The sequence below is a fragment of the Spea bombifrons genome, chromosome 2, assembly GCF_027358695.1.
Source record: "Spea bombifrons isolate aSpeBom1 chromosome 2, aSpeBom1.2.pri, whole genome shotgun sequence".
In the NCBI taxonomy this organism is placed as follows: domain Eukaryota; kingdom Metazoa; phylum Chordata; class Amphibia; order Anura; family Pelobatidae; genus Spea; species Spea bombifrons.
The window spans coordinates 140,061,284-140,078,708 of NC_071088.1; the positions used below are offsets into that span (position 1 = coordinate 140,061,284).

The window sequence follows — 17,425 nt, forward strand, 5'->3', positions numbered from 1 at the left end:
GGCCAAGCCGCTGATGTTGCCGTTCTGCGCTGCCTCGCAGCCTGCCTTGGATGTAATGTATGTTCAGTGGTTGAATAAACGCAATCTAGCCTACTTCACGCATTGACTTCTAAGAAAAAGCGTTACGAATTGGTTTTTTTTTTGTTTGTTTTCATAAGATTCATGCATTGCAAAGTCTTCTTCTCTTTCGGTGTTGTGCGAATGTCTTAGCTTTAGTTTGTCGCTGCAAGCTATATAGCGATGCCTTTTGGTGGGACGGTGTCCCTCGCAGGGCGGACGTCAAGACTATACTTTCAGGGATCGTTTCTATAGCGCCCGACCGGAGAAACGTGCTCGGAAGTGGTCATGCTCGGTAACCGTGATGAAGAGCTCACGTGCGTTCCCCTGAGCGCGAAGCGAGTATCAAGCGCCGTGGCTAACGGCTGCCTGTTGCTTTTGATGACTGTTCCTTTCTTCCCGAGGGCAGGTTAGGAGGGGGAACGCGCAAGCTGAGCGGTTACTTCTCGTAGCGACGCGTCGAGCTGTGCTTTCTGCGGATGCGGCCTTAATTGTGTTTGTTGGCCTCTTTCGAGGGCCTTCCTTCTATGCCGACCGTACTAGCTTTCGAGGCAGGCCTACTCTTAACAGGATAGACGCCTCGCGAGGGGCTTAATGTGGCCTATGTTTCATGAGCCTTTCGTGGAAACGTTCTGCGTACCAACATCAAATGGTAGCCAAGTCCTGTTGCCCGGCTCGTGCGTTAAGGTCGCCAAGGGGTAAATGCTCCTTCCCCGGCGCGAGGTCCCGCTGATGGGCGGTGCTACCGCGTGCAAATTTTTGTGCTGCAAAGCGCTCTGGGAATGCTGGATTTTACGAGCGCAGCTTAACACGGGAAGACTTTTCCCTGAAGGGCAACGATGAGGAATTTCCTGTGTGCAGGCACCTTGTCCACGCAGCTGTTCTGCACAGAGCCGAGTGTTGGAGCAGTAACCCCCACCACGACTTTAGCGAGGGGTGTGGAAGTGGCGACCCCCACCATCTCCTATGGCAACTCATACTTACCTGGCAGGGGAGATACCCTGATCACGAAGGGGGTTCTCCCAGGGTGAGGCTCAGCCATTGCACTCCGGCTGTGCTGACCCCTGCGATTTCCCCAAATGCGGGAAACTCGACTGCATAATTTCTGGTAGTGGGGGACTGCGTTCGCGCTTTCCCCTGATCATCCCGGTTTAACGATAGAGCCCGGGGATTATCTCCGGTATCAGCTGGTGGTTCTCCAGGCGTGGCCCTTGCCGCTGCCTCCTAAGGGGGCTGCTCTAGCGCCTTAAGGCGCGCCTCCGTTATGGTTAGGGAAAAGGGTGCCGCCCCAGGCTCTTTGCGGCCTCGTCAGGTGTTGCTCCTGCGTCAGAGACAATATATCTGCATAAGCCCCACCCCTGGGAGGTCTTAAATCTTAAACGTGTGGTCTCATCACTCACGCTTCTCTGGTTGGTTTTTTTTCCTTCTTGCTTTTCCAAAGCGTGCAAAAACGCCATCACAGAGCGTCCTCGGCCAAGCCGCTGATGTTGCCGTTCTGCGCTGCCTCGCAGCCTGCCTTGGATGTAATGTATGTTCAGTGGTTGAATAAACGCAATCTAGCCTACTTCACGCATTGACCTCTAAGAAAAAGCGTTACGAATTGGTTTTTTTTTTGTTTGTTTTCATAAGATTCATGCATTGCAAAGTCTTCTTCTCTTTCGGTGTTGTGCGAATGTCTTAGCTTTAGTTTGTCGCTGCAAGCTATATAGCGATGCCTTTTGGTGGGACGGTGTCCCTCGCAGGGCGGACGTCAAGACTATACTTTCAGGGATCGTTTCTATAGCGCCCGACCGGAGAAACGTGCTCGGAAGTGGTCAGGCTCGGTAACCGTGATGAAGAGCTCACGTGCGTTCCCCTGAGCGTGAAGCGAGTATCAAGCGCCGTGGCTAACGGCTGCCTGTTGCTTCTGATGACTGTTCCTTTCTTCCCGAGGGCAGGTTAGGAGGGGGAACGCGCAAGCTGAGCGGTTACTTCTCGTAGCGACGCGTCGAGCTGTGCTTTCTGCGGATGCGGCCTTAATTGTGTTTGTTGGCCTCTTTCGAGGGCCTTCCTTCTATGCCGACCGTACTAGCTTTCGAGGCAGGCCTACTCTTAACAGGATAGACGCCTCGCGAGGGGCTTAATGTGGCCTATGTTTCATGAGCCTTTCGTGGAAACGTTCTGCGTACCAACATCAAATGGTAGCCAAGTCCTGTTGCCCGGCTCGTGCGTTAAGGTCGCCAAGGGGTAAATGCTCCTTCCCCGGCGCGAGGTCCCGCTGATGGGCGGTGCTACCGCGTGCAAATTTTTGTGCTGCAAAGTGCTCTGGGAATGCTGGATTTTACGAGCGCAGCTTAACACGGGAAGACTTTTCCCTGAAGGGCAACGATGAGGAATTTCCTGTGTGCAGGCACCTTGTCCACGCAGCTGTTCTGCACAGAGCCGAGTGTTGGAGCAGTAACCCCCACCACGACTTTAGCGAGGGGTGTGGAAGTGGCGCCCCCCACCATCTCCTATGGCAACTCATACTTACCTGGCAGGGGAGATACCCTGATCACGAAGGGGGTTCTCCCAGGGTGAGGCTCAGCCATTGCACTCCGGCTGTGCTGACCCCTGCGATTTCCCCAAATGCGGGAAACTCGACTGCATAATTTCTGGTAGTGGGGGACTGCGTTCGCGCTTTCCCCTGATCATCCCGGTTTAACGATAGAGCCCGGGGATTATCTCCGGTATCAGCTGGTGGTTCTCCAGGCGTGGCCCTTGCCGCTGCCTCCTAAGGGGGCTGCTCTAGCGCCTTAAGGCGCGCTTCCGTTATGGTTAGGGAAAAGGGTGCCGCCCCAGGCTCTTTGCGGCCTCGTCAGGTGTTGCTCCTGCGTCAGAGACAATGTATCTGCATAAGCCCCACCCCTGGGAGGTCTTAAATCTTAAACGTGTGGTCTCATCACTCACGCTTCTCTGGTTGGTTTTTTTTCCTTCTTGCTTTTCCAAAGCGTGCAAAAACGCCATCACAGAGCGTCCTCGGCCAAGCCGCTGATGTTGCCGTTCTGCGCTGCCTCGCAGCCTGCCTTGGATGTAATGTATGTTCAGTGGTTGAATAAACGCAATCTAGCCTACTTCACGCATTGACTTCTAAGAAAAAGCGTTACGAATTGGTTTTTTTTTTGTTTGTTTTCATAAGATTCATGCATTGCAAAGTCTTCTTCTCTTTCGGTGTTGTGCGAATGTCTTAGCTTTAGTTTGTCGCTGCAAGCTATATAGCGATGCCTTTTGGTGGGACGGTGTCCCTCGCAGGGCGGACGTCAAGACTATACTTTCAGGGATCGTTTCTATAGCGCCCGACCGGAGAAACGTGCTCGGAAGTGGTCAGGCTCGGTAACCGTGATGAAGAGCTCACGTGCGTTCCCCTGAGCGCGAAGCGAGTATCAAGCGCCGTGGCTAACGGCTGCCTGTTGCTTCTGATGACTGTTCCTTTCTTCCCGAGGGCAGGTTAGGAGGGGGAACGCGCAAGCTGAGCGGTTACTTCTCGTAGCGACGCGTCGAGCTGTGCTTTCTGCGGATGCGGCCTTAATTGTGTTTGTTGGCCTCTTTCGAGGGCCTTCCTTCTATGCCGACCGTACTAGCTTTCGAGGCAGGCCTACTCTTAACAGGATAGACGCCTCGCGAGGGGCTTAATGTGGCCTATGTTTCATGAGCCTTTCGTGGAAACGTTCTGCGTACCAACATCAAATGGTAGCCAAGTCCTGTTGCCCGGCTCGTGCGTTAAGGTCGCCAAGGGGTAAATGCTCCTTCCCCGGCGCGAGGTCCCGCTGATGGGCGGTGCTACCGCGTGCAAATTTTTGTGCTGCAAAGCGCTCTGGGAATGCTGGATTTTACGAGCGCAGCTTAACACGGGAAGACTTTTCCCTGAAGGGCAACGATGAGGAATTTCCTGTGTGCAGGCACCTTGTCCACGCACCTGTTCTGCACAGAGCCGAGTGTTGGAGCAGTAACCCCCACCACGACTTTAGCGAGGGGTGTGGAAGTGGCGCCCCCCACCATCTCCTATGGCAACTCATACTTACCTGGCAGGGGAGATACCCTGATCACGAAGGGGGTTCTCCCAGGGTGAGGCTCAGCCATTGCACTCCGGCTGTGCTGACCCCTGCGATTTCCCCAAATGCGGGAAACTCGACTGCATAATTTCTGGTAGTGGGGGACTGCGTTCGCGCTTTCCCCTGATCATCCCGGTTTAACGATAGAGCCCGGGGATTATCTCCGGTATCAGCTGGTGGTTCTCCAGGCGTGGCCCTTGCCGCTGCCTCCTAAGGGGGCTGCTCTAGCGCCTTAAGGCGCGCCTCCGTTATGGTTAGGGAAAAGGGTGCCGCCCCAGGCTCTTTGCGGCCTCGTCAGGTGTTGCTCCTGCGTCAGAGACAATATATCTGCATAAGCCCCACCCCTGGGAGGTCTTAAATCTTAAACGTGTGGTCTCATCACTCACGCTTCTCTGGTTGGTTTTTTTTCCTTCTTGCTTTTCCAAAGCGTGCAAAAACGCCATCACAGAGCGTCCTCGGCCAAGCCGCTGATGTTGCCGTTCTGCGCTGCCTCGCAGCCTGCCTTGGATGTAATGTATGTTCAGTGGTTGAATAAACGCAATCTAGCCTACTTCACGCATTGACCTCTAAGAAAAAGCGTTACGAATTGGTTTTTTTTTTTGTTTGTTTTCATAAGATTCATGCATTGCAAAGTCTTCTTCTCTTTCGGTGTTGTGCGAATGTCTTAGCTTTAGTTTGTCGCTGCAAGCTATATAGCGATGCCTTTTGGTGGGACGGTGTCCCTCGCAGGGCGGACGTCAAGACTATACTTTCAGGGATCGTTTCTATAGCGCCCGACCGGAGAAACGTGCTCGGAAGTGGTCAGGCTCGGTAACCGTGATGAAGAGCTCACGTGCGTTCCCCTGAGCGCGAAGCGAGTATCAAGCGCCGTGGCTAACGGCTGCCTGTTGCTTCTGATGACTGTTCCTTTCTTCCCGAGGGCAGGTTAGGAGGGGGAACGCGCAAGCTGAGCGGTTACTTCTCGTAGCGACGCGTCGAGCTGTGCTTTCTGCGGATGCGGCCTTAATTGTGTTTGTTGGCCTCTTTCGAGGGCCTTCCTTCTATGCCGACCGTACTAGCTTTCGAGGCAGGCCTACTCTTAACAGGATAGACGCCTCGCGAGGGGCTTAATGTGGCCTATGTTTCATGAGCCTTTCGTGGAAACGTTCTGCGTACCAACATCAAATGGTGGCCAAGTCCTGTTGCCCGGCTCGTGCGTTAAGGTCGCCAAGGGGTAAATGCTCCTTCCCCGGCGCGAGGTCCCGCTGATGGGCGGTGCTACCGCGTGCAAATTTTTGTGCTGCAAAGCGCTCTGGGAATGCTGGATTTTACGAGCGCAGCTTAACACGGGAAGACTTTTCCCTGAAGGGCAACGATGAGGAATTTCCTGTGTGCAGGCACCTTGTCCACGCAGCTGTTCTGCACAGAGCCGAGTGTTGGAGCAGTAACCCCCACCACGACTTTAGCGAGGGGTGTGGAAGTGGCGCCCCCCACCATCTCCTATGGCAACTCATACTTACCTGGCAGGGGAGATACCCTGATCACGAAGGGGGTTCTCCCAGGGTGAGGCTCAGCCATTGCACTCCGGCTGTGCTGACCCCTGCGATTTCCCCAAATGCGGGAAACTCGACTGCATAATTTCTGGTAGTGGGGGACTGCGTTCGCGCTTTCCCCTGATCATCCCGGTTTAACGATAGAGCCCGGGGATTATCTCCGGTATCAGCTGGTGGTTCTCCAGGCGTGGCCCTTGCCGCTGCCTCCTAAGGGGGCTGCTCTAGCGCCTTAAGGCGCGCCTCCGTTATGGTTAGGGAAAAGGGTGCCGCCCCAGGCTCTTTGCGGCCTCGTCAGGTGTTGCTCCTGCGTCAGAGACAATATATCTGCATAAGCCCCACCCCTGGGAGGTCTTAAATCTTAAACGTGTGGTCTCATCACTCACGCTTCTCTGGTTGGTTTTTTTTCCTTCTTGCTTTTCCAAAGCGTGCAAAAACGCCATCACAGAGCGTCCTCGGCCAAGCCGCTGATGTTGCCGTTCTGCGCTGCCTCGCAGCCTGCCTTGGATGTAATGTATGTTCAGTGGTTGAATAAACGCAATCTAGCCTACTTCACGCATTGACCTCTAAGAAAAAGCGTTACGAATTGGTTTTTTTTTTTGTTTGTTTTCATAAGATTCATGCATTGCAAAGTCTTCTTCTCTTTCGGTGTTGTGCGAATGTCTTAGCTTTAGTTTGTCGCTGCAAGCTATATAGCGATGCCTTTTGGTGGGACGGTGTCCCTCGCAGGGCGGACGTCAAGACTATACTTTCAGGGATCGTTTCTATAGCGCCCGACCGGAGAAACGTGCTCGGAAGTGGTCAGGCTCGGTAACCGTGATGAAGAGCTCACGTGCGTTCCCCTGAGCGCGAAGCGAGTATCAAGCGCCGTGGCTAACGGCTGCCTGTTGCTTCTGATGACTGTTCCTTTCTTCCCGAGGGCAGGTTAGGAGGGGGAACGCGCAAGCTGAGCGGTTACTTCTCGTAGCGACGCGTCGAGCTGTGCTTTCTGCGGATGCGGCCTTAATTGTGTTTGTTGGCCTCTTTCGAGGGCCTTCCTTCTATGCCGACCGTACTAGCTTTCGAGGCAGGCCTACTCTTAACAGGATAGACGCCTCGCGAGGGGCTTAATGTGGCCTATGTTTCATGAGCCTTTCGTGGAAACGTTCTGCGTACCAACATCAAATGGTAGCCAAGTCCTGTTGCCCGGCTCGTGCGTTAAGGTCGCCAAGGGGTAAATGCTCCTTCCCCGGCGCGAGGTCCCGCTGATGGGCGGTGCTACCGCGTGCAAATTTTTGTGCTGCAAAGCGCTCTGGGAATGCTGGATTTTACGAGCGCAGCTTAACACGGGAAGACTTTTCCCTGAAGGGCAACGATGAGGAATTTCCTGTGTGCAGGCACCTTGTCCACGCAGCTGTTCTGCACAGAGCCGAGTGTTGGAGCAGTAACCCCCACCACGACTTTAGCGAGGGTTGTGGAAGTGGCGCCCCCCACCATCTCCTATGGCAACTCATACTTACCTGGCAGGGGAGATACCCTGATCACGAAAGGAGTTCTCCCAGGGTGAGGCTCAGCCATTGCACTCCGGCTGTGCTGACCCCTGCGATTTCCCCAAATGCGGGAAACTCGACTGCATAATTTCTGGTAGTGGGGGACTGCGTTCGCGCTTTCCCCTGATCATCCCGGTTTAACGATAGAGCCCGGGGATTATCTCCGGTATCAGCTGGTGGTTCTCCAGGCGTGGCCCTTGCCGCTGCCTCCTAAGGGGGCTGCTCTAGCGCCTTAAGGCGCGCCTCCGTTATGGTTAGGGAAAAGGGTGCCGCCCCAGGCTCTTTGCGGCCTCGTCAGGTGTTGCTCCTGCGTCAGAGACAATATATCTGCATAAGCCCCACCCCTGGGAGGTCTTAAATCTTAAACGTGTGGTCTCATCACTCACGCTTCTCTGGTTGGTTTTTTTTCCTTCTTGCTTTTCCAAAGCGTGCAAAAACGCCATCACAGAGCGTCCTCGGCCAAGCCGCTGATGTTGCCGTTCTGCGCTGCCTCGCAGCCTGCCTTGGATGTAATGTATGTTCAGTGGTTGAATAAACGCAATCTAGCCTACTTCACGCATTGACTTCTAAGAAAAAGCGTTACGAATTGTTTTTTTTTTTGTTTGTTTTCATAAGATTCATGCATTGCAAAGTCTTCTTCTCTTTCGGTGTTGTGCGAATGTCTTAGCTTTAGTTTGTCGCTGCAAGCTATATAGCGATGCCTTTTGGTGGGACGGTGTCCCTCGCAGGGCGGACGTCAAGACTATACTTTCAGGGATCGTTTCTATAGCGCCCGACCGGAGAAACGTGCTCGGAAGTGGTCAGGCTCGGTAACCGTGATGAAGAGCTCACGTGCGTTCCCCTGAGCGCGAAGCGAGTATCAAGCGCCGTGGCTAACGGCTGCCTGTTGCTTTTGATGACTGTTCCTTTCTTCCCGAGGGCAGGTTAGGAGGGGGAACGCGCAAGCTGAGCGGTTACTTCTCGTAGCGACGCGTCGAGCTGTGCTTTCTGCGGATGCGGCCTTAATTGTGTTTGTTGGCCTCTTTCGAGGGCCTTCCTTCTATGCCGACCGTACTAGCTTTCGAGGCAGGCCTACTCTTAACAGGATAGACGCCTCGCGAGGGGCTTAATGTGGCCTATGTTTCATGAGCCTTTCGTGGAAACGTTCTGCGTACCAACATCAAATGGTAGCCAAGTCCTGTTGCCCGGCTCGTGCGTTAAGGTCGCCAAGGGGTAAATGCTCCTTCCCCGGCGCGAGGTCCCGCTGATGGGCGGTGCTACCGCGTGCAAATTTTTGTGCTGCAAAGCGCTCTGGGAATGCTGGATTTTACGAGCGCAGCTTAACACGGGAAGACTTTTCCCTGAAGGGCAACGATGAGGAATTTCCTGTGTGCAGGCACCTTGTCCACGCAGCTGTTCTGCACAGAGCCGAGTGTTGGAGCAGTAACCCCCACCACGACTTTAGCGAGGGGTGTGGAAGTGGCGCCCCCCACCATCTCCTATGGCAACTCATACTTACCTGGCAGGGGAGATACCCTGATCACGAAGGGGGTTCTCCCAGGGTGAGGCTCAGCCATTGCACTCCGGCTGTGCTGACCCCTGCGATTTCCCCAAATGCGGGAAACTCGACTGCATAATTTCTGGTAGTGGGGGACTGCGTTCGCGCTTTCCCCTGATCATCCCGGTTTAACGATAGAGCCCGGGGATTATCTCCGGTATCAGCTGGTGGTTCTCCAGGCGTGGCCCTTGCCGCTGCCTCCTAAGGGGGCTGCTCTAGCGCCTTAAGGCGCGCCTCCGTTATGGTTAGGGAAAAGGGTGCCGCCCCAGGCTCTTTGCGGCCTCGTCAGGTGTTGCTCCTGCGTCAGAGACAATATATCTGCATAAGCCCCACCCCTGGGAGGTCTTAAATCTTAAACGTGTGGTCTCATCACTCACGCTTCTCTGGTTGGTTTTTTTTCCTTCTTGCTTTTCCAAAGCGTGCAAAAACGCCATCACAGAGCGTCCTCGGCCAAGCCGCTGATGTTGCCGTTCTGCGCTGCCTCGCAGCCTGCCTTGGATGTAATGTATGTTCAGTGGTTGAATAAACGCAATCTAGCCTACTTCACGCATTGACCTCTAAGAAAAAGCGTTACGAATTGGTTTTTTTTTTGTTTGTTTTCATAAGATTCATGCATTGCAAAGTCTTCTTCTCTTTCGGTGTTGTGCGAATGTCTTAGCTTTAGTTTGTCGCTGCAAGCTATATAGCGATGCCTTTTGGTGGGACGGTGTCCCTCGCAGGGCGGACGTCAAGACTATACTTTCAGGGATCGTTTCTATAGCGCCCGACCGGAGAAACGTGCTCGGAAGTGGTCAGGCTCGGTAACCGTGATGAAGAGCTCACGTGCGTTCCCCTGAGCGTGAAGCGAGTATCAAGCGCCGTGGCTAACGGCTGCCTGTTGCTTCTGATGACTGTTCCTTTCTTCCCGAGGGCAGGTTAGGAGGGGGAACGCGCAAGCTGAGCGGTTACTTCTCGTAGCGACGCGTCGAGCTGTGCTTTCTGCGGATGCGGCCTTAATTGTGTTTGTTGGCCTCTTTCGAGGGCCTTCCTTCTATGCCGACCGTACTAGCTTTCGAGGCAGGCCTACTCTTAACAGGATAGACGCCTCGCGAGGGGCTTAATGTGGCCTATGTTTCATGAGCCTTTCGTGGAAACGTTCTGCGTACCAACATCAAATGGTAGCCAAGTCCTGTTGCCCGGCTCGTGCGTTAAGGTCGCCAAGGGGTAAATGCTCCTTCCCCGGCGCGAGGTCCCGCTGATGGGCGGTGCTACCGCGTGCAAATTTTTGTGCTGCAAAGCGCTCTGGGAATGCTGGATTTTACGAGCGCAGCTTAACACGGGAAGACTTTTCCCTGAAGGGCAACGATGAGGAATTTCCTGTGTGCAGGCACCTTGTCCACGCAGCTGTTCTGCACAGAGCCGAGTGTTGGAGCAGTAACCCCCACCACGACTTTAGCGAGGGGTGTGGAAGTGGCGCCCCCCACCATCTCCTATGGCAACTCATACTTACCTGGCAGGGGAGATACCCTGATCACGAAGGGGGTTCTCCCAGGGTGAGGCTCAGCCATTGCACTCCGGCTGTGCTGACCCCTGCGATTTCCCCAAATGCGGGAAACTCGACTGCATAATTTCTGGTAGTGGGGGACTGCGTTCGCGCTTTCCCCTGATCATCCCGGTTTAACGATAGAGCCTGGGGATTATCTCCGGTATCAGCTGGTGGTTCTCCAGGCGTGGCCCTTGCCGCTGCCTCCTAAGGGGGCTGCTCTAGCGCCTTAAGGCGCGCCTCCGTTATGGTTAGGGAAAAGGGTGCCGCCCCAGGCTCTTTGCGGCCTCGTCAGGTGTTGCTCCTGCGTCAGAGACAATATATCTGCATAAGCCCCACCCCTGGGAGGTCTTAAATCTTAAACGTGTGGTCTCATCACTCACGCTTCTCTGGTTGGTTTTTTTTCCTTCTTGCTTTTCCAAAGCGTGCAAAAACGCCATCACAGAGCGTCCTCGGCCAAGCCGCTGATGTTGCCGTTCTGCGCTGCCTCGCAGCCTGCCTTGGATGTAATGTATGTTCAGTGGTTGAATAAACGCAATCTAGCCTACTTCACGCATTGACTTCTAAGAAAAAGCGTTACGAATTGGTTTTTTTTTTGTCTGTTTTCATAAGATTCATGCATTGCAAAGTCTTCTTCTCTTTCGGTGTTGTGCGAATGTCTTAGCTTTAGTTTGTCGCTGCAAGCTATATAGCGATGCCTTTTGGTGGGACGGTGTCCCTCGCAGGGCGGACGTCAAGACTATACTTTCAGGGATCGTTTCTATAGCGCCCGACCGGAGAAACGTGCTCGGAAGTGGTCAGGCTCGGTAACCGTGATGAAGAGCTCACGTGCGTTCCCCTGAGCGCGAAGCGAGTATCAAGCGCCGTGGCTAACGGCTGCCTGTTGCTTTTGATGACTGTTCCTTTCTTCCCGAGGGCAGGTTAGGAGGGGGAACGCGCAAGCTGAGCGGTTACTTCTCGTAGCGACGCGTCGAGCTGTGCTTTCTGCGGATGCGGCCTTAATTGTGTTTGTTGGCCTCTTTCGAGGGCCTTCCTTCTATGCCGACCGTACTAGCTTTCGAGGCAGGCCTACTCTTAACAGGATAGACGCCTCGCGAGGGGCTTAATGTGGCCTATGTTTCATGAGCCTTTCGTGGAAACGTTCTGCGTACCAACATCAAATGGTAGCCAAGTCCTGTTGCCCGGCTCGTGCGTTAAGGTCGCCAAGGGGTAAATGCTCCTTCCCCGGCGCGAGGTCCCGCTGATGGGCGGTGCTACCGCGTGCAAATTTTTGTGCTGCAAAGCGCTCTGGGAATGCTGGATTTTACGAGCGCAGCTTAACACGGGAAGACTTTTCCCTGAAGGGCAACGATGAGGAATTTCCTGTGTGCAGGCACCTTGTCCACGCAGCTGTTCTGCACAGAGCCGAGTGTTGGAGCAGTAACCCCCACCACGACTTTAGCGAGGGGTGTGGAAGTGGCGCCCCCCACCATCTCCTATGGCAACTCATACTTACCTGGCAGGGGAGATACCCTGATCACGAAGGGGGTTCTCCCAGGGTGAGGCTCAGCCATTGCACTCCGGCTGTGCTGACCCCTGCGATTTCCCCAAATGCGGGAAACTCGACTGCATAATTCCTGGTAGTGGGGGACTGCGTTCGCGCTTTCCCCTGATCATCCCGGTTTAACGATAGAGCCCGGGGATTATCTCCGGTATCAGCTGGTGGTTCTCCAGGCGTGGCCCTTGCCGCTGCCTCCTAAGGGGGCTGCTCTAGCGCCTTAAGGCGCGCCTCCGTTATGGTTAGGGAAAAGGGTGCCGCCCCAGGCTCTTTGCGGCCTCGTCAGGTGTTGCTCCTGCGTCAGAGACAATATATCTGCATAAGCCCCACCCCTGGGAGGTCTTAAATCTTAAACGTGTGGTCTCATCACTCACGCTTCTCTGGTTGGTTTTTTTTCCTTCTTGCTTTTCCAAAGCGTGCAAAAACGCCATCACAGAGCGTCCTCGGCCAAGCCGCTGATGTTGCCGTTCTGCGCTGCCTCGCAGCCTGCCTTGGATGTAATGTATGTTCAGTGGTTGAATAAACGCAATCTAGCCTACTTCACGCATTGACCTCTAAGAAAAAGCGTTACGAATTGGTTTTTTTTTTGTTTGTTTTCATAAGATTCATGCATTGCAAAGTCTTCTTCTCTTTCGGTGTTGTGCGAATGTCTTAGCTTTAGTTTGTCGCTGCAAGCTATATAGCGATGCCTTTTGGTGGGACGGTGTCCCTCGCAGGGCGGACGTCAAGACTATACTTTCAGGGATCGTTTCTATAGCGCCCGACCGGAGAAACGTGCTCGGAAGTGGTCAGGCTCGGTAACCGTGATGAAGAGCTCACGTGCGTTCCCCTGAGCGCGAAGCGAGTATCAAGCGCCGTGGCTAACGGCTGCCTGTTGCTTTTGATGACTGTTCCTTTCTTCCCGAGGGCAGGTTAGGAGGGGGAACGCGCAAGCTGAGCGGTTACTTCTCGTAGCGACGCGTCGAGCTGTGCTTTCTGCGGATGCGGCCTTAATTGTGTTTGTTGGCCTCTTTCGAGGGCCTTCCTTCTATGCCGACCGTACTAGCTTTCGAGGCAGGCCTACTCTTAACAGGATAGACGCCTCGCGAGGGGCTTAATGTGGCCTATGTTTCATGAGCCTTTCGTGGAAACGTTCTGCGTACCAACATCAAATGGTAGCCAAGTCCTGTTGCCCGGCTCGTGCGTTAAGGTCGCCAAGGGGTAAATGCTCCTTCCCCGGCGCGAGGTCCCGCTGATGGGCGGTGCTACCGCGTGCAAATTTTTGTGCTGCAAAGCGCTCTGGGAATGCTGGATTTTACGAGCGCAGCTTAACACGGGAAGACTTTTCCCTGAAGGGCAACGATGAGGAATTTCCTGTGTGCAGGCACCTTGTCCACGCAGCTGTTCTGCACAGAGCCGAGTGTTGGAGCAGTAACCCCCACCACGACTTTAGCGAGGGGTGTGGAAGTGGCGCCCCCCACCATCTCCTATGGCAACTCATACTTACCTGGCAGGGGAGATACCCTGATCACGAAGGGAGTTCTCCCAGGGTGAGGCTCAGCCATTGCACTCCGGCTGTGCTGACCCCTGCGATTTCCCCAAATGCGGGAAACTCGACTGCATAATTTCTGGTAGTGGGGGACTGCGTTCGCGCTTTCCCCTGATCATCCCGGTTTAACGATAGAGCCTGGGGATTATCTCCGGTATCAGCTGGTGGTTCTCCAGGCGTGGCCCTTGCCGCTGCCTCCTAAGGGGGCTGCTCTAGCGCCTTAAGGCGCGCCTCCGTTATGGTTAGGGAAAAGGGTGCCGCCCCAGGCTCTTTGCGGCCTCGTCAGGTGTTGCTCCTGCGTCAGAGACAATATATCTGCATAAGCCCCACCCCTGGGAGGTCTTAAATCTTAAACGTGTGGTCTCATCACTCACGCTTCTCTGGTTGGTTTTTTTTCCTTCCTGTTTTTCCAAAGCGTGCAAAAACGCCATCACAGAGCGTCCTCGGCCAAGCCGCTGATGTTGCCGTTCTGCGCTGCCTCGCAGCCTGCCTTGGATGTAATGTATGTTCAGTGGTTGAATAAACGCAATCTAGCCTACTTCACGCATTGACTTCTAAGAAAAAGCGTTACGAATTGGTTTTTTTTTTGTTTGTTTTCATAAGATTCATGCATTGCAAAGTCTTCTTCTCTTTCGGTGTTGTGCGAATGTCTTAGCTTTAGTTTGTCGCTGCAAGCTATATAGCGATGCCTTTTGGTGGGACGGTGTCCCTCGCAGGGCGGACGTCAAGACTATACTTTCAGGGATCGTTTCTATAGCGCCCGACCGGAGAAACGTGCTCGGAAGTGGTCAGGCTCGGTAACCGTGATGAAGAGCTCACGTGCGTTCCCCTGAGCGCGAAGCGAGTATCAAGCGCCGTGGCTAACGGCTGCCTGTTGCTTCTGATGACTGTTCCTTTCTTCCCGAGGGCAGGTTAGGAGGGGGAACGCGCAAGCTGAGCGGTTACTTCTCGTAGCGACGCGTCGAGCTGTGCTTTCTGCGGATGCGGCCTTAATTGTGTTTGTTGGCCTCTTTCGAGGGCCTTCCTTCTATGCCGACCGTACTAGCTTTCGAGGCAGGCCTACTCTTAACAGGATAGACGCCTCGCGAGGGGCTTAATGTGGCCTATGTTTCATGAGCCTTTCGTGGAAACGTTCTGCGTACCAACATCAAATGGTAGCCAAGTCCTGTTGCCCGGCTCGTGCGTTAAGGTCGCCAAGGGGTAAATGCTCCTTCCCCGGCGTGAGGTCCCGCTGATGGGCGGTGCTACCGCGTGCAAATTTTTGTGCTGCAAAGCGCTCTGGGAATGCTGGATTTTACGAGCGCAGCTTAACACGGGAAGACTTTTCCCTGAAGGGCAACGATGAGGAATTTCCTGTGTGCAGGCACCTTGTCCACGCAGCTGTTCTGCACAGAGCCGAGTGTTGGAGCAGTAACCCCCACCACGACTTTAGCGAGGGGTGTGGAAGTGGCGCCCCCCACCATCTCCTATGGCAACTCATACTTACCTGGCAGGGGAGATACCCTGATCACGAAGGGGGTTCTCCCAGGGTGAGGCTCAGCCATTGCACTCCGGCTGTGCTGACCCCTGCGATTTCCCCAAATGCGGGAAACTCGACTGCATAATTTCTGGTAGTGGGGGACTGCGTTCGCGCTTTCCCCTGATCATCCCGGTTTAACGATAGAGCCCGGGGATTATCTCCGGTATCAGCTGGTGGTTCTCCAGGCGTGGCCCTTGCCGCTGCCTCCTAAGGGGGCTGCTCTAGCGCCTTAAGGCGCGCCTCCGTTATGGTTAGGGAAAAGGGTGCCTGTTAAGAGGCTCTTTGCGGCCTCGTCAGGTGTTGCTCCTGCGTCAGAGACAATGTATCTGCATAAGCCCCACCCCTGGGAGGTCTTAAATCTTAAACGTGTGGTCTCATCACTCACGCTTCTCTGGTTGGTTTTTTTTCCTTCTTGCTTTTCCAAAGCGTGCAAAAACGCCATCACAGAGCGTCCTCGGCCAAGCCGCTGATGTTGCCGTTCTGCGCTGCCTCGCAGCCTGCCTTGGATGTAATGTATGTTCAGTGGTTGAATAAACGCAATCTAGCCTACTTCACGCATTGACTTCTAAGAAAAAGCGTTACGAATTGGTTTTTTTTTTGTTTGTTTTCATAAGATTCATGCATTGCAAAGTCTTCTTCTCTTTCGGTGTTGTGCGAATGTCTTAGCTTTAGTTTGTCGCTGCAAGCTATATAGCGATGCCTTTTGGTGGGACGGTGTCCCTCGCAGGGCGGACGTCAAGACTATACTTTCAGGGATCGTTTCTATAGCGCCCGACCGGAGAAACGTGCTCGGAAGTGGTCAGGCTCGGTAACCGTGATGAAGAGCTCACGTGCGTTCCCCTGAGCGCGAAGCGAGTATCAAGCGCCGTGGCTAACGGCTGCCTGTTGCTTTTGATGACTGTTCCTTTCTTCCCGAGGGCAGGTTAGGAGGGGGAACGCGCAAGCTGAGCGGTTACTTCTCGTAGCGACGCGTCGAGCTGTGCTTTCTGCGGATGCGGCCTTAATTGTGTTTGTTGGCCTCTTTCGAGGGCCTTCCTTCTATGCCGACCGTACTAGCTTTCGAGGCAGGCCTACTCTTAACAGGATAGACGCCTCGCGAGGGGCTTAATGTGGCCTATGTTTCATGAGCCTTTCGTGGAAACGTTCTGCGTACCAACATCAAATGGTAGCCAAGTCCTGTTGCCCGGCTCGTGCGTTAAGGTCGCCAAGGGGTAAATGCTCCTTCCCCGGCACGAGGTCCCGCTGATGGGCGGTGCTACCGCGTGCAAATTTTTGTGCTGCAAAGCGCTCTGGGAATGCTGGATTTTACGAGCGCAGCTTAACACGGGAAGACTTTTCCCTGAAGGGCAACGATGAGGAATTTCCTGTGTGCAGGCACCTTGTCCACGCAGCTGTTCTGCACAGAGCCGAGTGTTGGAGCAGTAACCCCCACCACGACTTTAGCGAGGGGTGTGGAAGTGGCGCCCCCCACCATCTCCTATGGCAACTCATACTTACCTGGCAGGGGAGATACCCTGATCACAAAGGGGGTTCTCCCAGGGTGAGGCTCAGCCATTGCACTCCGGCTGTGCTGACCTCTGCGATTTCCCCAAATGCGGGAAACTCGACTGCATAATTTCTGGTAGTGGGGGACTGCGTTCGCGCTTTCCCCTGATCATCCCGGTTTAACGATAGAGCCCGGGGATTATCTCCGGTATCAGCTGGTGGTTCTCCAGGCGTGGCCCTTGCCGCTGCCTCCTAAGGGGGCTGCTCTAGCGCCTTAAGGTGCGCCTCCGTTATGGTTAGGGAAAAGGGTGCCGCCCCAGGCTCTTTGCGGCCTCGTCAGGTGTTGCTCCTGCGTCAGAGACAATATATCTGCATAAGCCCCACCCCTGGGAGGTCTTAAATCTTAAACGTGTGGTCTCATCACTCACGCTTCTCTGGTTGGTTTTTTTTCCTTCCTGTTTTTCCAAAGCGTGCAAAAACGCCATCACAGAGCGTCCTCGGCCAAGCCGCTGATGTTGCCGTTCTGCGCTGCCTCGCAGCTTGCCTTGGATGTAATGTATGTTCAGTGGTTGAATAAACGCAATCTAGCCTACTTCACGCATTGACTTCTAAGAAAAAGCGTTACGAATTGGTTTTTTTTTTGTTTGTTTTCATAAGATTCATGCATTGCAAAGTCTTCTTCTCTTTCGGTGTTGTGCGAATGTCTTAGCTTTAGTTTGTCGCTGCAAGCTATATAGCGATGCCTTTTGGTGGGACGGTGTCCCTCGCAGGGCGGACGTCAAGACTATACTTTCAGGGATCGTTTCTATAGCGCCCGACCGGAGAAACGTGCTCGGAAGTGGTCAGGCTCGGTAACCGTGATGAAGAGCTCACGTGCGTTCCCCTGAGCGCGAAGCGAGTATCAAGCGCCGTGGCTAACGGCTGCCTGTTGCTTCTGATGACTGTTCCTTTCTTCCCGAGGGCAGGTTAGGAGGGGGAACGCGCAAGCTGAGCGGTTACTTCTCGTAGCGACGCGTCGAGCTGTGCTTTCTGCGGATGCGGCCTTAATTGTGTTTGTTGGCCTCTTTCGAGGGCCTTCCTTCTATGCCGACCGTACTAGCTTTCGAGGCAGG

General features: G+C 54.2%; 23 non-coding genes across 23 annotated transcripts; all 23 read left to right on the forward strand.

The window, feature by feature from the left end:
• Positions 1 to 281: 281 nt before the first annotated feature.
• LOC128475472 (small nucleolar RNA U3) lies at positions 282 to 497 on the forward strand. The gene has a single exon (XR_008346531.1). It is a non-coding gene; the product is annotated as a small nucleolar RNA U3 (small nucleolar RNA).
• Positions 498 to 1,033: 536 nt separating this feature from the next.
• LOC128480865 (U1 spliceosomal RNA) lies at positions 1,034 to 1,197 on the forward strand. Its single transcript, XR_008350648.1, has one exon. It is a non-coding gene; the product is annotated as a U1 spliceosomal RNA (small nuclear RNA).
• Positions 1,198 to 1,809: 612 nt separating this feature from the next.
• Positions 1,810 to 2,025, forward strand: LOC128475479 (small nucleolar RNA U3). Its single transcript, XR_008346538.1, has one exon. It is a non-coding gene; the product is annotated as a small nucleolar RNA U3 (small nucleolar RNA).
• A 536-nt stretch (positions 2,026 to 2,561) lies between these two features.
• LOC128480867 (U1 spliceosomal RNA) lies at positions 2,562 to 2,725 on the forward strand. Its single transcript, XR_008350649.1, has one exon. It is a non-coding gene; the product is annotated as a U1 spliceosomal RNA (small nuclear RNA).
• Positions 2,726 to 3,337: 612 nt separating this feature from the next.
• LOC128475561 (small nucleolar RNA U3) lies at positions 3,338 to 3,553 on the forward strand. Its single transcript, XR_008346616.1, has one exon. It is a non-coding gene; the product is annotated as a small nucleolar RNA U3 (small nucleolar RNA).
• A 536-nt stretch (positions 3,554 to 4,089) lies between these two features.
• Positions 4,090 to 4,253, forward strand: LOC128480868 (U1 spliceosomal RNA). Its single transcript, XR_008350650.1, has one exon. It is a non-coding gene; the product is annotated as a U1 spliceosomal RNA (small nuclear RNA).
• Positions 4,254 to 4,866: 613 nt separating this feature from the next.
• LOC128475562 (small nucleolar RNA U3) lies at positions 4,867 to 5,082 on the forward strand. Its single transcript, XR_008346617.1, has one exon. It is a non-coding gene; the product is annotated as a small nucleolar RNA U3 (small nucleolar RNA).
• Positions 5,083 to 5,618: 536 nt separating this feature from the next.
• On the forward strand, positions 5,619 to 5,782 carry LOC128480869 (U1 spliceosomal RNA). Its single transcript, XR_008350651.1, has one exon. It is a non-coding gene; the product is annotated as a U1 spliceosomal RNA (small nuclear RNA).
• A 613-nt stretch (positions 5,783 to 6,395) lies between these two features.
• On the forward strand, positions 6,396 to 6,611 carry LOC128475563 (small nucleolar RNA U3). The gene has a single exon (XR_008346618.1). It is a non-coding gene; the product is annotated as a small nucleolar RNA U3 (small nucleolar RNA).
• Positions 6,612 to 7,147: 536 nt separating this feature from the next.
• LOC128481099 (U1 spliceosomal RNA) lies at positions 7,148 to 7,311 on the forward strand. The gene has a single exon (XR_008350871.1). It is a non-coding gene; the product is annotated as a U1 spliceosomal RNA (small nuclear RNA).
• A 612-nt stretch (positions 7,312 to 7,923) lies between these two features.
• On the forward strand, positions 7,924 to 8,139 carry LOC128481241 (small nucleolar RNA U3). Its single transcript, XR_008350994.1, has one exon. It is a non-coding gene; the product is annotated as a small nucleolar RNA U3 (small nucleolar RNA).
• Positions 8,140 to 8,675: 536 nt separating this feature from the next.
• LOC128480870 (U1 spliceosomal RNA) lies at positions 8,676 to 8,839 on the forward strand. The gene has a single exon (XR_008350652.1). It is a non-coding gene; the product is annotated as a U1 spliceosomal RNA (small nuclear RNA).
• Positions 8,840 to 9,451: 612 nt separating this feature from the next.
• On the forward strand, positions 9,452 to 9,667 carry LOC128475480 (small nucleolar RNA U3). The gene has a single exon (XR_008346539.1). It is a non-coding gene; the product is annotated as a small nucleolar RNA U3 (small nucleolar RNA).
• A 536-nt stretch (positions 9,668 to 10,203) lies between these two features.
• Positions 10,204 to 10,367, forward strand: LOC128480871 (U1 spliceosomal RNA). The gene has a single exon (XR_008350653.1). It is a non-coding gene; the product is annotated as a U1 spliceosomal RNA (small nuclear RNA).
• Positions 10,368 to 10,979: 612 nt separating this feature from the next.
• On the forward strand, positions 10,980 to 11,195 carry LOC128481242 (small nucleolar RNA U3). The gene has a single exon (XR_008350995.1). It is a non-coding gene; the product is annotated as a small nucleolar RNA U3 (small nucleolar RNA).
• Positions 11,196 to 11,731: 536 nt separating this feature from the next.
• Positions 11,732 to 11,895, forward strand: LOC128481055 (U1 spliceosomal RNA). Its single transcript, XR_008350829.1, has one exon. It is a non-coding gene; the product is annotated as a U1 spliceosomal RNA (small nuclear RNA).
• Positions 11,896 to 12,507: 612 nt separating this feature from the next.
• On the forward strand, positions 12,508 to 12,723 carry LOC128481243 (small nucleolar RNA U3). Its single transcript, XR_008350996.1, has one exon. It is a non-coding gene; the product is annotated as a small nucleolar RNA U3 (small nucleolar RNA).
• A 536-nt stretch (positions 12,724 to 13,259) lies between these two features.
• Positions 13,260 to 13,423, forward strand: LOC128481068 (U1 spliceosomal RNA). The gene has a single exon (XR_008350842.1). It is a non-coding gene; the product is annotated as a U1 spliceosomal RNA (small nuclear RNA).
• Positions 13,424 to 14,035: 612 nt separating this feature from the next.
• On the forward strand, positions 14,036 to 14,251 carry LOC128475564 (small nucleolar RNA U3). Its single transcript, XR_008346619.1, has one exon. It is a non-coding gene; the product is annotated as a small nucleolar RNA U3 (small nucleolar RNA).
• Positions 14,252 to 14,787: 536 nt separating this feature from the next.
• On the forward strand, positions 14,788 to 14,951 carry LOC128480872 (U1 spliceosomal RNA). Its single transcript, XR_008350654.1, has one exon. It is a non-coding gene; the product is annotated as a U1 spliceosomal RNA (small nuclear RNA).
• A 614-nt stretch (positions 14,952 to 15,565) lies between these two features.
• LOC128481245 (small nucleolar RNA U3) lies at positions 15,566 to 15,781 on the forward strand. Its single transcript, XR_008350997.1, has one exon. It is a non-coding gene; the product is annotated as a small nucleolar RNA U3 (small nucleolar RNA).
• A 536-nt stretch (positions 15,782 to 16,317) lies between these two features.
• Positions 16,318 to 16,481, forward strand: LOC128481058 (U1 spliceosomal RNA). The gene has a single exon (XR_008350832.1). It is a non-coding gene; the product is annotated as a U1 spliceosomal RNA (small nuclear RNA).
• A 612-nt stretch (positions 16,482 to 17,093) lies between these two features.
• Positions 17,094 to 17,309, forward strand: LOC128475566 (small nucleolar RNA U3). Its single transcript, XR_008346621.1, has one exon. It is a non-coding gene; the product is annotated as a small nucleolar RNA U3 (small nucleolar RNA).
• Positions 17,310 to 17,425: the final 116 nt, after the last annotated feature.